Below are 6326 nucleotides of genomic sequence, written 5' to 3'. Positions count from 1 at the left end.
CTGATAACCACTAATCTACTTTAGTCTCTATGCGATCGCCTATTCTAGAGCATTGAAAATGTGTCCTTTCTTGCCTGACTTCTTTCAGTGAGCCTAATGTTTGTAAGGTTCATCCATGACGTAGATGTATCAGAACTTCATTTATCTTTATGGTTGAATAATGTTTCATTCTACATAAGTACAACATTTTGTTTATCCACCCACCAGTTGGCTACTGTGAATAGTTCTGCAGTGAACATTAGTGTACAAATATCTGTTTGAATCCATGCTTTCCGTTATTTTGGGTATATACCCATGAGAGGAGTTGCTGGGTCAAATGTAATTTTTTGTTTAACTTTTTGAGGAATCACCAAACTGTTCTCCACAGTGGCTGTACCATTTTACATTCCCACCAGAAATGCCCAAAATTTCCAATTTCTTCACATCATCATTAGCAATTGATATTTTCCTCTCTCTCTCTTTATAATAGCCATATTGTTGGGTACAGACTGTTATCTCATTGTGGTTTTAATGTGCATTTGCCTAAAGAATAATGATGCTGAGCATCTTTTCATGTGCATGACGGCCATTTGTAGTCTTCTTTGGAAAAATGTCTATATCCATTGTCCATTTTTTTATTGGGTTATTTATATTTTTGTTGTTGTCAGAGTTCTTTATATATTATGAATATCAAACTCTTTTTTTAATGTGCTTTAAGTGAAAGTTTGCAATTCAAGTCAGTTTCTCATACAAAAAACTTACACACACATTGTTATGTGACCCTAGTTGCTCTCACCACAATGCAAAAACACACTCCTTCTCTCCACCCTGTATTTCCGTGCCTATTCAACCAGCTCCTGTCTCCCTCTAACTTTTCATCTCGCCTCCAGACAGGAGCTGCCCACATAGTTTCATGTGTCTACTTGAGCTAAGAAGCACACTCCTCACTAGAATCATTTTATGTCTTAAAGTCCAGTCTAATATTTTAATCTTTGTCTGAAGAGTTGGCTTTGGAAATGTTTTTAGTTTTAGGCTAACAGAGAGTCCAGGGACCATGACCTCTGCGGTCCCTCTTGTCTCAGTCAGACCATTAAGTCTGGTCTTCTGGTAGAATGTGAAGTCTGCATCCCACTTTTCTCCTGCTCCATCAGGGATTATCTGCTGTGTTTCCTGTCAGGCCAGTCATTGATTGTAGCCAGGCACTATCCAGCTCTTCTGGTCTCAGGCTGATGGAGTCTCTGGTTTATGTGGCCCTTTCTTTCTCTTGTGCTCATATTTCTCTCTCATATTTTCCTTGTGTCTTTGGTGTTTGTCATTCTCCTTTGCTCCAGGTGCATTGAGACCAATCGATGCATCTTAAATGGCCACTTGCTTTTACAATCCCAGATGCCACTCACCAAAATGGGATACAGAACGTTTTCTTAATACACTTCGTTATGCCAGTTGATCTGGATGTCCCCTGAAATCATGGTCCCCAGACTCCCCTCCCCCCCCCGCTACCCTGTCTCTCAAAGTATTTGGTTGCTTTTAGGAAACTTCTTAGCTTTTAGATTAGTCCACCTGTTCTGACTTCCCCTAAATATCAAACTCTTATTGGATATGTAATTTCCAACTACTTTGTTCTATTACATAGGTTATTTTAACTTTCTTGATAGTGTCCTTTGATGTACAAATAGCTTCATATTTGTTTGTTGGTAATGTTCATTTTATCTATATTTACCTTAATTGCATAGGCTTTTGATGTCATATATGAGAATCCATTGCCATGTATGAGGTACTGAATATTTAACTTTATTTTTCTTCTAAAAATTTTACAGATTTAGCTCTTATATTTAGGTACTTGATCCATTTTGAATTAATTTTCATATATTTTGTGAGGTAGGGATCCAAATTCATTATTTTGCCACATGTGATCATTAAGGTTGTGTGCCAGCTTGACTGGGCCATGATTCTCAGTGGTTTGGCAGTAATGATGTAGTTTGGTGTTCAAATAATAATGTAATCACCTCCATGATGAGATCTGATATAATGTGATCACCTCTACAATGTGAGTAACCAAGTAGTTGAAAGGGCGTTTCCTTGGGGGTGTGGCCTGCATCCAATATAGATGGACATTCTGGCAAGGCCCACTGGCTTTTGACCACTCTGGATCCTGCACCTGGAGCCTGTTCATCTGACCTCCAGTTCTTGGGACTTGAGCTAGCAGCTTACCTTCCTTTCTTGGGATACGTCAGCCTCTGCAGTCTGTAAACCAGTGGCTTGCCATTTTACCTGCCAATATTGGGTTTGTGAGCCCCTGCAGCTATGCGAGTCAGGAGAGGCTTCCAGTCTGGCTCACAGACTTGGGACTTTCCAGCCTCCACAACTGTGTGAGGGGACATTACAGGAGAAGTCAGCACAACTGTACTAAATCAAAAGCTAGGATGTTTTCTGAATACTACCAAAGACTTCGAGGGACAGAGTAGCAGGGGCAGGGGCCCGGGGACCATGGTTCCAGGGGACATCTAGGTCAACTGACATTACAAATTTTATAAGAAAATGTTCTGCAACCCACTTTGCTGAGTGGCATCTGGGGTCTTAAAAGCCAACAAGAGGCAATCTAAGATCCATGGATTGATCCCAACCCACCTGGAGCAAAGGAGAATGAAGAACCCCAAAGTCAAAAGGAAAATATGAGCCCAAGAGACCCTGATGGAGCAGGAGAAAAGGGGGTGCAGAACTCAAATTCTAGTAAAAAGACTAGACTTAATGGTCTGGCTGCAACTAGAGGGACGGACCCCGGAAGACATGGCCCCCAGACTGTCTGTTAGCCCAAAACTAAAACCATTCCCTGAAGTCAACTCTTCAGACGAAGATTAGACTGGGCTATATATAAGTCACAAAATGATACTTGTGAAGAGTGTGCTTCCAGTCTAATCTTTGTCTGCAGGTGAGATGAGAAGGCAGAGAGGGACAAGAGTTGGTTGAATGGACACGGGAAATACAGGGTAGAAAGGAGGAGTGTGCTGTCACATTATAGGGAGAGCAACTAGGGTCACATAACAACGTGTGTATAAATTTTTATATGGGAAGCTAACTTGAACTGTAAACTTTCACTTTAACCACACACAAATAAAACCTAAAAACTTGTTTTGTTTTTATGAATGAGCACTTTATGTGTTTTACTTTAATGTAAATTGTTCATAATAAACCAGTTTAAAGACAAAAATTATTTTAATTGCCAAAAAAAAAAAAATCTAAGTCGAAAGTATATCACATATGTACTGCAAAATTACATTTAGGTAGAGCTCATTAACATAGAAAGGAAATACCTGATTTAGTAAATTTTATTCTGTATATTCCTAATGATTTTCTTCACTTAACATTAAATCTTGGATACAATTCCACGTCAAACTGACTTATCCACTTTAAAACTAAAACTGCTCTCTCCTTGTTTTTACTGTAGGGAGATGAAGAGCAGATGTGGGAAAATGTGTTGAAGGTAACTTTTATTGAGAGTGATACTAGACATTGCTTTTGTGGTCTTGAGAGTCGGTGACTCACCTTTGGAAATATAAATGCTATTTGTCTTCAAGGGAAGTGAGCAAGTTTACACCAGTAGTTTTAGTTATTTAGAAGTTCCCATTAAATAAGCTTAGAAATATTGAATATTTAGTCATGAATTTGAACCTTGTCCTCACAGTGAATAAAGTAGGGAAGCGGACCATGTATAATTTGATTCATTTTTATACCACAAGAGGTAGATCTTCAACATAGACATGCTTTTTGAATAATACTATTCATCACTGATACAACGAAATATTTTTTCGTATTTCCCTCAAACCCCTCTTCCACTCCATTTTTAATTGGGGACTTGGAAGGAGTTTCAAATAATGAAAACAAGGTTAAGTGAATAGCTGCTATTCAGCATAAAGGCTTTTCTCCTACGAGAAAGCACCCTCATTGCATAGGTGTAAACCAAAGAAGAATGGGACATGTAGAATAGAGCTGCAGCCTGGTTCAGACTATAGATCCCTGGTCTGCTTCTTCTAACCCAGAGCCGTAGAAAAGTGTTCAGATGGAGGGAAACGAACCCTTCATGTGTTGATGATTAAAAAGGGTCATACCTTGGTTCCCTAAGGAATGATCCCCTTTGGAGAAAAATCAGTTAACTACTATAATTAGCAGTACATTGTTTTTCCTCTGAAGCCACAGGATGCCATGCCCTTGGTGACTTGCGTGGACTAACAATCAGAAGCTCATCACTCTTTTGGTCTCTATGAGTCAAAAATAGACTCCATGGCACACAACAAACAAGGACAAAACTTTTATGCAAAGGGCTTCTACTGTCATAGCCAAACCTTCCCCCATCCTGATTATCTACTTTTTACTATTCATCACCCACATTTTGGATAGCTTAGTAAACTTGTTAAACAAATGCGGCACATTATACTTGCAGTTCCTAATTTCATATGTATCTATTTTATTATATTTTATCCAAAAAAATTATGCTGAAATAACTGTATGTTTCAATTTCATTTATCATTTTGTTTAAACTTTTCCTATTTCTCACACCTCATCATTCATAAATATCATTATTCTTAAATTGTTCACTTTTGTGATAAAAAGAAAAACTTTAAAAAGGACAAGAATGTATAATCTGTTTCGTAAAATATCCTTCTCACTGCATGTGCTCCTAATTTTATAAATGGAACTCAAGGACAAAATTCTCCTTAAAAAACAAAGTCTGCTTACATCAAAAACAGTAGCACCAATTTACTCAGTTTTTTGTTGTTTTTCACCTTTTTTTCCCCCTTCCCTGTACGTAGGGTCCCCCATGAGCCTTAATCAACTCTATGACAATGGGTTGGCTATCATGGATGGTTTACTTTGTTTTCTCATATTCTTACTTGAGACCTCTATACATCTGGACACAATTTACAGGAGATTTGTTATGTTACAGGCAATTTATTTTCTCTTCCATTTCTTTAGCACTGTTTCTCTTACTTTCTTGTTACAGAGCATATAGATGAACGGGTTTAGAACTGGAGTCACCACAGTGTTCAGGACAGTGACGGCCTTGGTCAGATCTAAGGTGTCCTTGATTGAGGTTCGGACATGAAGGAACATGGTAGATCCATACCACATGAGCACCACGGCTAGATGAGAGGAGCATGTGGAGAAGGCTTTGCTCCAGCCGCTGGCTGAGGGGATCCTGAGGATGGTGCTAATGATGAAGACATAGGACACCAGGGTGATGAGGCAGGAACTTAAAATGACCACAAAAACAATCACAAAGGCCATGAGCTCCACTACCTGTGTGCTGGTACAGGCCAGGGCAATCTAGGGGGCAATGTCACAGAAGAAGTGATTGATGGCATGTGGGCCACAGAAAGAGAGGTCACTGATGAGGGCTGTGGGCACTGTAATGGCCAGGAATCCACAGACCCAGCAACCTAGGGCCAGCTGCACTGAAAGCAAGCTGCTCATGATGGCACCATAGTGTAGAGGATAGCAGATGGCAAGAGAGCAGTGGTAAGCCTGGCTGCCAGGAGGAAGTATTCTGTGCAGCCTAATGAGAAAACAAGGTACATCTGCAAAAGGCAGCCAGTGAACAATATGGTCTGGCTTTTCCCCAGGAGGATGGCCAGGGTCTTGGGGACTGCAGCTGTGGTATACCAAATCTCCAGGAAAGAGAGTTTACTCAGAAAGAAGTACACGGGGCTGTGGAGCTGGTGAGAGGGACTCACCGACGTTAAGATAGCAACATTACCACCGACTGGGAGGATGTACATCACTAGAAAAAACATGAAGAGAGAGAGCTGAAGGGTCTTGGGAGCCTGGAAAGCCCAACAGAAGAAATTCCTGGAAGACAGTTCCATTGTCTGTGCCCATTGTGGTACTGAAATAAAGCAGGAAACAGAGACTCAAGACTGAAAGACTTTGAAACAAATTACACACTCCTAGAAAAATGAAAATAAATGAATTCTTGAAAGAGAGTGAACTGAATGTAGATATTCAGACATTTTCTTACATTTATGAATGCCTCTTCTGTACCCAGAGGAGTGAATGGTTAGTATCTGTTAATTTAATGCAGCAGTAAGTCATTTGTTACTATAACCAAGTATCAGTTTAGGACACTAATCTGCAAATAATTTTATCTTTTTTGCAAAGATTGTAAATTTAAGATACAAGATTCAAATCCAGCCTCTCTGCTCCTATCAGCCTGTTCTAGGCATCACCATGCATTTGTTTCAGCCGTAAATTAAATCTAAACCCACAAGGACTGACTGCATTTCATTTGGACTCAGTATTTTCTAAGGCGACTTTTTGTGCATGGTCCTTGAATAAAAATGTATAATTTTGTC

At 39.6% G+C, this 6326-nt stretch overlaps 1 pseudogene; it reads right to left on the bottom strand.

The window, feature by feature from the left end:
- Positions 1 to 2624: 2624 nt before the first annotated feature.
- On the bottom strand, positions 2625 to 5853 carry LOC135229418 (olfactory receptor 6F1-like; annotated as a pseudogene).
- Positions 5854 to 6326: the final 473 nt, after the last annotated feature.

Source organism: Loxodonta africana, unplaced genomic scaffold (assembly GCF_030014295.1).
Source record: "Loxodonta africana isolate mLoxAfr1 unplaced genomic scaffold, mLoxAfr1.hap2 scaffold_29, whole genome shotgun sequence".
NCBI lineage: Eukaryota > Metazoa > Chordata > Mammalia > Proboscidea > Elephantidae > Loxodonta > Loxodonta africana.
Note: the sequence above shows the minus strand (reverse complement) of the source record. Positions and strands in the feature narration are given on the sequence as shown.